Below are 13,735 nucleotides of genomic sequence, written 5' to 3'. Positions count from 1 at the left end.
AGACACAGGCAGAGGGAGAAGCAGGCTCCCCACAGGAAGCCTAATGTGGGACTTGATCCCAGGACCCCAGGATCACGACCTGAGCCAAAGGCAGATGCTCAACCACTAAGTCACCCAGGCGTCCCAAGCTAAGGGTTTTTCTTATGTATAAGATCAGGTTCTTAAAAGATCTGATTGGAGAGAGAACTGAACAAGAAGTGACTATAGATTTGGCTTTTTCAGAGGAGACTGAAATATGTGGTATATGCCAACTAATTTTTTTTTTTGGCTGTCCACCTTCCTACTCCCTTTTGGGGGGGGATTTCCCCCACCCCAATGTGTTTTGTGTTAGAACCCAGTGCCCTACCTCCTCCTATAGAAGCTGGAAGAGGAAGCTTCTGAGTTCTGGCAGCGTGGGCTTGTAACCTCCACTTACCCAATCAGATGCTCCTCCACAGGTCATGGAGTCTTCTTGGTCATGGCATGGGCTGCAGGGACTCACAGAAATACATTTATCAGCAGAAATGACAGGGACAACAGGAGGTGATAGCTACACCAGGGGTAGTATCAAGAGCATGTCTTGAATGAGTTCTTTATAAGACATGATCTCGATGGTGCTTATTGTTCCCTTATCCCCAGAGCTGCTCTAGTTGTTGCATTTCCCCAAGCCTCACTCTCCCGCCTTCCCGTTTATTCTGCGAATGTCCCTAAACCCTTCCAACGAATGTCCTTTCTGCTTCAGCTAATCCAGCATTGATTTCTGTTGCTTATGCTCAAGGATTCTGGATCATACAACATATGAGGGGCGAATTAACCCTCAATTCTCAATGGCACTGGTAAGTCGCCAGCTTTAGAAAAAAATTAAAAACAAACAACAAAAACCAGAGAAGTGCCTGTATAATCTTCGTTTTCCAAGGAGATGAGAGGAGTTGTGGGCACCAATGGCTGTTTATTCTCAGATCTGCATGACCACAAAGATAAAGTTAATTGAATAAGTGAGCGCATGAATGAGTGAAATCATTCTTTGGAGCAATTTAGCTCATCTTTGAGATTCCTGCCCAGGTGGGGAACTGGAGTTCGAGATGACTGTACCAACTACTCTGAATTTTATGATACCATTTACCTAAGAGCCTCCGAGTCTTCCTTGACATCATGAATGCTGTTTGGTCACTGTCTTGAGATGCAGAAGAGAACTGGATTCTGGGAGTCCTGACTCCTTGAGCTCTGCTTCCTTCACATGTTCTGGAGGAATGGCATCAGAAAAGGGAACAGAGGCAGCCACAGAGTCCTGGCTGAGAGCCCTGTTTGGGAGGTAGATGAAGGCAGAAGAGAGATTGATTTGCCTCTGGTTACTTGAATCACTGTGACTACCTAGCACTGGGCTTATGTCATATTTTCGGATCAACCCTGAAGCAGGCTTCTGTGTTACTGGGAAACCTCTGAGTTGGATGCTAATTCCCAAATATGATTGAACATGTCATGGAAGGAACACTGGATGATCTGCAGGGCACCATCTGGAGGCCCTGTGAAATGCAAGTTCTTCTTTGAGACCTGGTGACCAGGTGAGCAGACCCCTTGCAGGGACCCTGTCCCAACGGCAGTCCCCCTAGCATCACTTCAGGGGCAACACCCTATTTTATTCACAGGAGACATTTTACACACCCTCCTTTTTGTGTGTGTTGGTTTGGTGTTGTTCTTTTTCAGTGATCTGATAATGAGCATGCGTTTCTAAGTGTTCTAGGTGACATTTTTCTCTAAAATCTAAGCCAAGACAAGCAGGAGTTCCAAAGAACAAGAAGGCACTTCCTCTTCTGGAAAATGAAGGTGTGGTGGACTAAAGAATTCTTCAATAAATTCCTCCAGGAAGGCTGGGGCAGAGCTGTTCATTAGCTTCGAGGGGTTTTAAAGGCACGGCCTGCTTGTTACACATGCTGCCCCCTGCTTCCCAAACAAAAAGCTCTGAACACTTGGTAGAGGTGAAACCTGAGGGCTTGTGGGATCAGTGTTGGAAATCAGTAGGGAACAGGCTTGATCTTGACAGTAAGGGTGTGGGGGAGCATCCTTAACTAATTCTGAGTCACCAGGAGACCAGTTTTCTGGCAGGGGGGAGGATTGAAAGAGGTAGGAACACCCAGTTCAAGCTGCTTCAACTTGGGAACATTTAAAAGAGCAATCTGATGGATTTTGCTGTATAGCATCATTCTCCTTTCGGACACGCAGCCCTCAGATCAGTGTCTTATAAAGGAGTTGTCTTGCATGGATCTGATCAAGGGACAAATATACTTGTATTTCACATAAAAAATTGAGAACTTTCATCTTCAACTACTCACATTTAAATCTCTTGCTATTTCTCACTGGAGCTGAGAGAACAAGAGTAAAATTCATGTAGCTACCCACTTCAGTGAAAATCATGGCTAATCTTTAGGTTACTCTGTTCCTGCCCAGGTGGGGACACTAAGATGGAACTTACTGGGGTACCATCCTGTCTTCACAGTGCCATATTCTCTAAGGATCTCTGAGTCTTATTTTAACTGCAGAAGCATGTTTTCCTCTGTGGACCAAAAGTCTGAGATACAGAGAAGGATAGATTCTGAAGGGTCCTAGTTCCTTAAGCTCTGCTTTCTTCAAACTTTTGGGAGGATAGTCATCAGAGGAGGGATGGGGAGTGAGAGGGTGTTGGGAAGATGAGCAGGGAATCCCCCATTAGGAGTCTGTTTATGAACGTGGTGGCCCAGACCCATGGAGATCTGGGTAGAGACAAGGGTGAAATAAGACTGTGTTTTGGAAACTGTGGTGAGAAGGAGGCAATGAGTCAGTGCTTACTATCCCCAGAAAGTGATATTGCTCACTGGGGAGGCTTTGGGGCAAAGCCTGTACATGTATCTGGAGGTGGGGCTGGAAAAGCAGATTGGCATCCAGGAATTTGGAGGGAAAGGCGTGGTGGTGGGGAGAGACTGTGAATGAACAAAACGTGTGTGTGTGAGGGGGAGACCCATTGGGGAAATAATACTGAAAATGGGTCCCCAAGGTGGAAAGAGCTGTCAAAACAGAAGCAGAACTGTTGCGTTGTACTGATAGTGAAGGGAGATTTGCAGGTTGTGTGGGAAATCCACAGGCACTTATTTCATTTTCTTTGTGCTTCTAATTTTAATTTCTTTTCAATCCAACATGTGTGGAATAATTGTGGTTTAGAGCAATGTAGTCTTGGGAACCTTAGGGCTATACTTAATGTCCAAGTTTAGGGTTTAGCCAAACATAGCATACCTGGAAACTGTCCTTTATTTATCGGTAGCTAAAATAGAAGCTGAGTCCCAGAAGTGACACAAACACATCTGGTGCCTGTCTCAGGCCTCCTTAGACCCTGGGGTGTTGATGAACTTTGCCCTTGCCTGCTTAGGCCTTGCAATCTCCTCTCCGTTGATATCCAGGGATGCTGCCCTGGTCCGTCTCACACTGGTCCTTCTCTAGTTGTTGTCCCAGTTATCAGTGACTGCATGTCTATGATTGACTTTCAGAGCTGAGCTAGAGGCATTCCAGCAGCTCCATTCGCTGTTCTAAACATGGGTAACTGAAGAGAGCTCAGTTTCGAAATATCCACTTAAATTGTATTTCATCTGTGCTCAAAGGGAAGAGGGAGGAAGAATCAGTCTGGTTTGGAAAAAGACACGTACCCTTTTCCCACCGTGTAGTAATCAACTATTGTCACTATGTACTCTATTCCAGGCCCTAGCCGTGGAACAGAGGAGGGAGTAGGCCAGGATGGAGGGTACCACTCAGTATCTCAGTGTCTCAGAGGCCATTAAAAATAGTGGAGTGGATTTACATCTGTAAGCAGTGGTAGGTCATCCCTCATTTCCCACACATTCTTGCTCTTATAGACAAGACTGAGAATGCTCCAGTGTAAGGTGTGTGTGCATCATGGGAAATGAAAATGATCCCTTGGGTGCAAAAAGAAAATACTAGAGTCTCTATTATATTTATTTAAAATTTTCTGCTTTTGTGTGCCTGTACACAACGCACACTGTGCATTATACATTATTATATTGGTAAATTTATTTATTTATCTATCTATCTATCTATCTATCTATCTATCATCTGTCTATCATCTCTCTATGTCATCTGTCATCCAGCTGTCCATCCTCCCCGGAGAAACCTTGAGCAGCATTTTGGAAGCACACATCCATTCCTGGGAGATTCTATTTCAGTAAGTTTCAGGGGAGGCCGTGGAAACTGTAGTTATCTGACTCATTCATTTTCCTCAAGCAACCTTTCTTAAATGTAACCTTACACAAAATCCTAACATGTACACCAGATAGAGATGGGGCCACTCTTCCGAAGGAGGCTGGAGGCAAGGGTAAAGGATGGCCTAGCCTTCCTTTTATTCCATCTGCCCTCTGCTCTCCTTGGTCTACACAAACTCTAACCGGGAAACCACCAGGGCAGCTCCTGAAAAATGAATCTTTGGGGGTTAACTGTTCCATGTTTGAAGCTGCACTAACAGAACATGCCCCCCACAACATGCCCCACTTCTCAGGTTTGATGTGTTAGACGGTTCCCCCCAGCTGGAGCCCTCTCCGTCTGTTCTTCGGGCCACGTGCTCAACGCCCTCTCAGAGCCGGGGCCCAGCGAAGGCACTGACACACAGACTCGACCCCCTCCTGAAATGCCTTCTCTAGGCCACTTCCCACCATCCCATGACTGTTTTGCTTTCTCAGCACAGGGACGTCCCCCCCCCCCCCCCCCCAAGCAGTCAGTGCTCGCGGACTCACGAGTGTTCACGTCCGTTGCAGAGGATGAGCAGATTGCTGCTGCAAGCACCTCTCTGGTCTTATTTCACATTTGCAGTGAGCTCCCTCGGCATAAGGAGACTCTGCTTAAACAACATGCAGCCCCATATCCTCGGGGCACCTCACCTTTTAGCTGATTCAATTATGCTTACGTACGGTTATAATTTCCTTTCTGATTTTGCTGGTTTAGAGATGGCCTATTTTCCAAGGGCAGTTCACACTGTCATTTATAGAGTTATGCATAACTGTGAGGGGCAAAACTGCCTCACAGAATTAGGGGGAAGGTGGGGTGTCGCAGATACAGATACACAACCCAGATCCCCCTTCAAGGAAGGGCTCACAGCCCAGCTACTGGGACGGTAGCTAGCTCACAGTCTCCTCTGTGAGCAACCTTTGAGCCAAAGCCACACTCTGTTCTGAGTGGCCCCAGTCAGTAAAGGAACAGGGCCATGGAATAGCGACTTGGCCATTTCTGCCTGATGAGGACTTGGATCCAACTGGTGATCTTGCTCTAGAGCAACCTTTTGGGCCAACAGAGACAGTATCCCCATAAGGTGTCTTCCTCATGACCATTCCTGCTTCCTCACATTTCTTCCTATGTGCTACTCCCCCCACCCCCATCCCAAACCTTTTGCCCCCTAATTCTATCTTAGCATCTTCTTCCCAGAGAACTAGAGACGGGGGCGGGGGGGGGGGGCAGGGCAGCGAATGAGAACCAAATACAGATTGCAGCATTCTCTTAGATTCCTTAAGTCTACAGCTCCCAGCCCCTGGGTGTGAATGGCCCTGGGGGAACCTCAGAGTTATTGCCAGGGGTCTGCAAGTATACACATGTGCCTGTGGCCTGAATATATATGTTTATATATTTTGAATAATATATGTGCTATTTTTGAAATATATGAATAACAATTCACTAAAACTTACTTTTTACAATAGTGCATTTTTAGATCACTGGACACTAAGTTACACACAAACACACACACATCAAGGGAAAGTTTTTGCACTGCAGAGGAGTCCTCGCTTAAAAGGCTGAGAAATACTGTTTAAGATGATGTGGCCCTCTTAAGTGGGACTTTCCCATTTAACTTCTAAATAAATCTTGAGAAAAATCTGCTTGCTGCTCCAGTTAAGCAGCTCTGGTTTGACAAATAGTGCTAGCCGAGGGTACTAGAATGGCCAGTTTGAAAGGAGAATGGGATACTGTGTCCTTTTGGTACAATCTCCAGCCTCCTCAAAATGTGCTTATGTACTGTCAACGCAGGATTTTGACCCTCATGCTTATTTATAGAAACAATCAGGTAAAAAGTATTTGGCTTGGGTGAAACATTTTTGTTTGTTTTGGGACAAATCAGCATGCCTTGACATTCAGTAGTTATCTTTAGAGAACAGGTACCACGCAACTTTGGATTGCCGTTTAGGTAAAATCTTACATCTCCAGAAGACCAGCCATCCTGTCCTACACAGAATATGGAGACTTATTCTAAGAAAAGAGAGTAGCTGAGTAATATTCCATTGTATACATAAACCACATCTTCTTTATCCATTCATCTTTCGTTGGACACCGAATATTACTCAGCTATTAGAAATGACAAATACCCACCATTTGCTTCAACGTGGATGGAACTGGAGGGTATTATGCTGAGTGAAGTAAGTCAGTCGGAGAAGGCCAAACATTATATGTTCTCATTCATTTGGGGAATATAAATAATAGTGAAAGGGAATATAAGGGAAGGGAGAAGAAATGTGTGGGAAATATCAGAAAGGGAGACAGAACGTAAAGACTGCTAACTCTGGGAAACGAACTAGGGGTGGTAGAAGGGGAGGAGGGCGGGGGGTGGGAGTGAATGGGTGACGGGCACTGGGGGTTATTCTGTATGTTAATAAATTGAACACCAATAAAAAATAAATTTAAAAAAAAAGAAAAGAAAAGAGAGTAGCTTGTCCAAAGTCACGCAGGTAAGTGACACACATCTTTCTTTCTTTCTTTTTTTCTTTAAGATTTATTTATTTATTTGAGAGAGAGAGAGAGGGAGAGAGAAAGAGAGCACATGTGAGCAAGCAGGGGAAAGGCAGAGGGAGAGAGAAAATCCTGAAGCAGACTCTCCCCTGAGCATGGAGCCCACTTTGGGGTTCCATCCCAGGGCCCTGAGATCATGAGCTGAGCCAAGATCAAGAGTCGGCCACTTAACCATCTGAGCCCCCCAGGTGCCCCAAAACACATCTCTCTTAACAGTAGACAGGAACCAAAGTATGGATTATGATTTGAAAGTGGTCAGGAGTTAGCAGCTGTAACAGTCAGGATATAATGGACCGTGTTGCTCTAACAAATCACACAAAGATGTTAGCAGATTAACATGAATGAAGCTTATTACTTTCACCCAAAATCCATTGTGGGTCTGGATGGTTCTCTGGGACATCACATGATACCTCAGGAATCCAGGTGCCTTTAGTCCTATGACACCTCTATTTCAACAAATGACTCACAGTTTCCATAACAGAGGGAGAACATGCTGGAAGGTCTCTCGCTGAGAAACAAATGCCTTAGTCCATACGTGCCACACATGCCGTCATCACATGACCCTGTCTAAAAGGACAGGATTGCTGCATAAAAGCAAGCATGAAAGAGCCCTGCTACACAACCTCCCAGAACACCAGAAAATTCCACTAGTTATTAGTAGGGTAAATTTCAAAATATACCTGAGAAACCTGATTAAGTTACTATCACCTGGCAGCATATAAACCGTGAAATAGCTTATCAGCTTTGGTTTAGTCACTAGTACTTTGCAGGAGTGAACAGCCATAGGGGAAACACACTTTATGATCCCTTCTTATCAAAAACAGCATAGAGACGGGCCAGGCAGGACAGACAGGCAGTGTGGAAGACACTGGAGAAGCCCTGGTTCTGGGGAGGAAGGATAGTTGGGGGCGATGACTGTCTGAAGAAGACTTTCCAAGAGAAGAACAGGCACTGAGAGACGCTAGAGCTGCCAATGACCAAGGTCTTTGCGCTCACCGGGTTGCCCTGTGTTGCCTGTGAGAGCAAAATACCTTTCCATTGTCTGTGGGTGTCATTTGAATGATATTAAGTCTTAGCAAAGCTTTGATCATATGTTATTCATAAGTTCTTGTCCGACCTGACTCCCTCCGTAGCCTCCGGACACCGCTTTGAAAAGAACATGTCGCTGACCGAGGCCACTGGGTTTCCTGCCACATTTGGATGTCTGTCGGGCTGTGCAGACCAACATGGCAGGGATACACACTGCAGAGGGAAGTCAAGTTTGGTTTCAGCATGAACTGATTAGATCCTTGACATTTTCCAGGCTACTCCTTCTGTTGGCCTGGCACCCACAGGCTGAGGTAAGCAGCCAAGGCTGGGGACTTTGTTAGCATTTTTGAGCTGAGTGTTTACTCAAGTCCTTGAAGCCATCTGGGATGGGCTTGGACATCTTCTCCTTTGAGTTCTTGCACCTTTTCACTCTGAGCTGAAAATAATTGTGAAGAGCCACTTCTGCCGGTGGTGGGTATGGGATGTTTACTCTCAGACTAATGAGTGTTACAAATGGGGGTCAGATTAGAACAGAACAAAGCCTCTGGGTCTGGCCAGTTGATTGTAGTGGATTTTTTTTTTTCCTTTAAAAATGGGCCAACCAACATGTGGCTTTCTAGTCTGGAGGGTGACTTCAGAGTCAGACTGTTTGAGTCCCTAGGCTGACTCAACCACGTACCAATTATGTGGTTGTAGGCAGACTACTTAATCTTCCTGAGCCCCAGTTCCTTTACCATGAAAATGAGGACAATTGCATCTACTTGAATAAATTTGAAATCCACAGAGAGCATACATATGAACTGCTGTTGTTTCTGTTGTGCTGTAAAGAGATTCTGGGAGAGAGGTCTGATAAGTTGACACCTATGACCACCATTGTAACCGTCAGTGATAATATCCTATAGGATTGAATGTGACATTCCAGCACTTACTTCAGTTTCCATATCCATAAAATGAGACCACGGTTGCTGGCTTTTCCTATCTTAAGGGATTTTGAGGTGCATCGAGCGAAGTAAGAGATGCTTTGAAACCTAAATATATGCTATGGAGATGAGAGATCTTGTCCACGCTGTGCAAAGGAACAGCAGCAGTGGCCATGGTGGTGGTAGGGGGTCATTGCCCATCCCATGCCACCTATGTTGATGTTGCCCCTGCAGTTACTGTGACAGAGGAGCCAGATTCTGTTGAGATGGGTGAGGCTAGTTCTTTCTACACTACCTGTGACAGAACCCGGTGTTGTCGAGAGCACTGCTTTTTGACATCCAACACCTCTCTCATGGTGTCCAAGACACTTCTGCTAGAGGTGGTCAATCTCTGAGCTTAATGCCAGAGCCTGCTTTCCAGCTCAAGGACTATAGGATGAGCAAAGTCAGGTCCGACAGCAGCAATACGAGAAACGGGTCCTGGGCAGACCCTCACTCCCTCTCCTCTCTGAAGGGTCCTTTCGAGATGAGTCACCTGGCTGCCTGTGGTTAGGAAATAGTACGAAGCTTGCATTCGTAGAAAAAGGAAGGGGGAGAAAAATCACTGATGCTTTCATAAAACTGAGCATATCACAGCTCCTGTTTAAAGGTGGGGGGACTCACTTTCCCCTAAGTTGAAAGTATCTGGGCTGGGACATTGGCGTGGAGGAGGCGGAGAGAGAAGTAGACCTTCCATCCAGAGCCAGAGATATGCATATTTGCATATTGAAATATTTGAGGTTCTCATCTGAGGTAGAGTTCTTTAATTCCAAGCATAGAAAAACCTACTTTGGCTAATTTAATCAAAAAACAAATGAAAAGTTACACACACACACACACCTATCATACCACACACACACACATATTAGGCCACAGAGCAACTCATAGGGTCAAATAAAAAGCTGAAAGGTCTGGCTTTGTACAGGCCAGGAAGCTGGGAAGCAGGTCAGAGAAATGCATGGACTCCCCGTTGGCTGGAGGTCCCTTAGGTCACTTCACTCAGGATCTCTCTTCCCTGGGGAGAGTTCATTGGCCTCACTTGGTGACATGCCAACCACTTGACCAGCAGGAGGTGAGACACCTTGCCTCAGGCTTTGTTGGGAGGATGAACAGAATGCTGAGCACGCCGTAGAACAGATGTCTGCGACGGTCTCTGCGTTTCATCATCAGCCTCGGCGCTATAATTAGTTCCCTGAGGCTGCCTGGATTTGCGTTCGTCCAACTGGAGGCCACATGTTTCTGTTTCAGAGCATCCTTGATCCCATTCGCCAGTGTCAAAAGTGGGTCTCAATCTTCTCACCCAAGACAAGAGACCTGCCTTGCGTCTGGCCCAGCTAGGGAGCAGGTGCTTGGGCCTTCCCGCAGAGTGCTGCCCACCTTGCCGGGCGCTCTCCCTAAGAGCCCCTCGCTCTGGATCCTAGAAGCTTGGGCCTCGAGGCCCCTGGTTGCCCAGCCTAACCGTTGTTTAAACAGCGAACTAAAAATAAGTGTCCCCAGGACCGTTGTGTTGGCAACGACGGTTGGCCTGCCACCTCCCCACAAAGACACTTGTCATTTGGAGGTTTGGAAAAGGGAAACACTTAAGTGCTAGTTTATCAGCCAAAAGAGGCTACGACAGAAAAAAAAAAAAAAAAAAAAAAGACAAAAACCCACAACACCCGACCCACCCACAAACTTCTGGTCAGAGTTTCAACTTACGGGGGAAAGTTTAGCCTGTTATAAATTAAAGCCATAAAGATTGTGCTTTATTTACACATTTGTGGGGGTCTGGGGGCGGGGGAAAGGGGGATGATGGGAGACCACAGCAGCTGCCTTTTAGATGTTTCCAGGGAAATGTTAAGAGACCAAAAGTGTTTTTTGTTTTTTTTTTTAAAGTGTGAGAACACTTGCAAAAAGCAGAAGAACAAAACAGAAAAGTCTGCAACCATGTGCACCTTTCATATTTCGGTGTGTCTCCACTCCTGGCTATTACAGGAGGAAGAGCTTGGGGTCGATGGCACGGTGCCCACCTTGACCCCTTTCCAAGCCCGTCCTATATCTGCTCACACTTGGCAATGATGCCCACAATAAAGTGAGTGTCACAGGGCAGCTAGCATGGTTTTCACGCGTGCTGTTCACTGGCCGCCTTTATGCACTTAATTGTAACGTGAGGCTTTCCCCAGGTTTTGGAAGGTCTTTGCCAGTGTCGTTTTAGTGGCTTTGTCATAGTTCATCAGATGGCTGACCCGTGACCTACGGAAGCAGGCCCCGGCACTGGACAGGAGGTATTACAAGGCCTGCTACGATGGACAGGACATCTTTGTGCATAAAGCAGAGCTCCGGCTGCCAAAGAGGAGTCCGGCCGGGCCACCTGGTGGGCGTGGTCTCCGGACTGTCCCCTCTCCCACTGTTAAAAAGCAGTTCTTAATTGAACAATGATCCATTTCGTGGGTGATTTCAACCCAACGTTTCTTCGCTCTTTCCCCTCTTCTCATGTCTCTCGAAGTTATTTCTCAGTTTGTTAACAAGCATACCGGAAAATTAAAAAGAGGACAAACTTTGTTTTAGGTACTTTTTTTGCTAATAGAAAAACAAGTGATGCGAGACTGTAAGAGCCAGGGTGAGATTTGTTTAAGAAAATCAGACAAGTCTAAACGTTGCCTCTAACCATATATTAAGTACTCTTGTATTTTCTCAAAATACATTTGACATTGCTATTGTTTTACACGTTTCCGTCAGGCACAAAGTAATTGTGTGCATGGCAATAGCAGTAAGAGCTCTGACTTTCAGGCAGAGAGAAGAATTTACAAGCCCATGTTCCTCTAAAAACAGCTGACCTTCCCCTCGTAGACGCTCCTGGGGGCCCAGATCATAATGTTAGTCCTCTTTCCTACTTCATTATAGCTAATCACCCACACACACATTCTTAGAGTATCTACTAGAACAATGATCAAAGCAGTAGCAAGAACTAGCGTTAACTGAGTGCTTACTGTATGCCGGGTGCCGGTCTGAGTCTTGGGTGGATGGATTGATAAGTTTAATCTTAGCAGAGGGAGCGTGTCTAATGCAGATTCAGTGGGACTTTCTGAGAAAGTGGCAGCCACGACCCCAAGTGCAGAGGAGCATGGCCTCTTCTCTCTGGCTGGGGGTTAGTTAGAGAGCAGGCCTCAAATCTAATAGAAAGCATCTTAAGCAAGAGACAAGATCAAATCCTTATCTTAAGAAGATCATACACATTTTCTACTTGGAGGTAGATTGCAGGTGAAGCAAGGTGTGTGCTCAGAAGGCGCTGCTGACGATGTTGAGGCAATGGATGGTGGTAGCCTGGACTCACGGGCTGCTGGTGGATATGGACAGAAGTGGATGGACTCGGGGTGCACTTTGGAGGCAAAATTGATAGAACTTGCTGGTAATTTGCAGAAAGGAGGTAGGATAAGGGAGTAATAGAGGCCGAGTGCTGGGTTTTTTATCTGAGCACCTAGCTACTGGCGGTGCCATACTCTGCAATGTGAAAACCTGGGAGAGTAACTGATTCATGGGTAGGGAGATGGAAGGTTCTAGTCTCACCTTCAGTTGCCAAAATTGACATGCCAACCAAAAATAAAGAACAGAAAACTAGAAGCTTTAACTTTTTAGTCATTTTTTTTTTTTTTTTTTTAATCTGAAGAAGAGACCAGATAGACCTAGGACTGGGTTCGGACAGACCTAGCTAGGACTGCCATAGCAATGGCAATCAAATTCCTCGGCCCCTCACTACGTGATGCTTCAGTTTTCTCATCTCTAAAAGGGAAGCAATATCCCGTGTCCCATACAGCTGCTGGTATAATGCACAGCTCCCGGCCCAGTTTCTGGCACATAGGAATGCCACTTAAATGTTAGTTGTAGTTCCTTGAAATAACCTCCACAAGATAATGCTGTTATATGCAATAAATTCTTCCTTGTGGGGGTCCTGTACATGCCCTAACCTGGGAGACAGGCTATGATGTAGATAAAAAGCACCTAGAAGGCAGTGGTGCCTCCAGATGTCTCTTTTATGCTGTCTGAAGCCCCACATTTAAATGTTTCATTCCTGTAGCAAAAAGCTGTTTTCCTTACTGGTATACCCACGTAATTTTTTATTATTTTTATTTTTTAATCTTTATTTTAAGTAGCCTCCATGCCCAGTGAGGGATTGAACTCACAACCCTGAGATCAAGAGTCACATGCTCCATGGACTGTGCCTGCCAGGCACCTCAACCTTTACCGAAATACCAATGGCTTTGAAAAAGAGAATCATTTAAAGCATATTTGTCAATGGTAGACAGTCCTCATAATATAATGATTAAGAACACGGATTCTGGAACCAGGCTGCTTGGGTGTGAATCTCACTTTTGTCACTTATGAGCTATGTGACCTTGGGCACGTTATCTGATTTCTTTGTATCTAAATTCCCTCACCTGTGAAATTGGGACATTAATGATTCTTACCTTATGGAGTCACTAAGAGTTTTAGTGGAGCTAATGTGTATGAAACAATGCCTGGAAAATAGGAACCACCATATAAAAGTTTGTGCTGAATAAAATACAAAGAGCTATGATGTTAGAAACAGATGACTTTGAGAAGGTGAGAGCAAGGCAAGGCAAAGGAGAGCTAAGGTGTCCTAAGTCTCTGGAGGAAACAAGAGTACCACACTGTGGGCAATCCTGGCAGGAGTGGACAGCAGACTTGTCTGCTTCTCAGTTTTATCCTGTCAAGCCCCCAAAGAGAAAACCCCAGCATGGCCCCAATCCTACCTATGAGAGCTCACTTCTCCCTTCCTGAGAAGCAGCTTTTAACCCAGGGTGGGCTCAGGCAAGGCATCATGACTTTCTACTGTTGCTGCTTCCATCCACAGAGCTCTCTACCTAGAATCTACACAGGACTTGTCAGGGTGTCCTCTACCCACTTGATTTGACTTGAGTATGTGGTTTCCTGGCTTACCAAGGCCTTGACAGAAATCTGGCCCC

At 45.7% G+C, this 13,735-nt stretch overlaps 1 long non-coding RNA gene across 2 annotated transcripts in view; it reads left to right on the top strand.

Annotated features, from left to right (window-relative positions):
• The window catches only part of LOC102153255, a 47,147-nt gene extending 35,852 nt beyond the window's left edge, over nucleotides 1-11,295 (top strand). For both annotated transcript variants that reach the window (XR_005373368.1, XR_005373369.1), the window contains 3 exons: nucleotides 4,110-4,183; nucleotides 7,917-8,123; nucleotides 10,647-11,295. This is a non-coding gene — a long non-coding RNA (uncharacterized LOC102153255). The remainder of the gene's footprint in view (nucleotides 1-4,109; nucleotides 4,184-7,916; nucleotides 8,124-10,646) is intronic.
• Nucleotides 11,296-13,735: the final 2,440 nt, after the last annotated feature.

This window comes from Canis lupus, chromosome 18 (assembly GCF_011100685.1).
Source record: "Canis lupus familiaris isolate Mischka breed German Shepherd chromosome 18, alternate assembly UU_Cfam_GSD_1.0, whole genome shotgun sequence".
NCBI lineage: Eukaryota > Metazoa > Chordata > Mammalia > Carnivora > Canidae > Canis > Canis lupus.
This window is presented reverse-complemented; position numbering and strand designations above follow the sequence as displayed.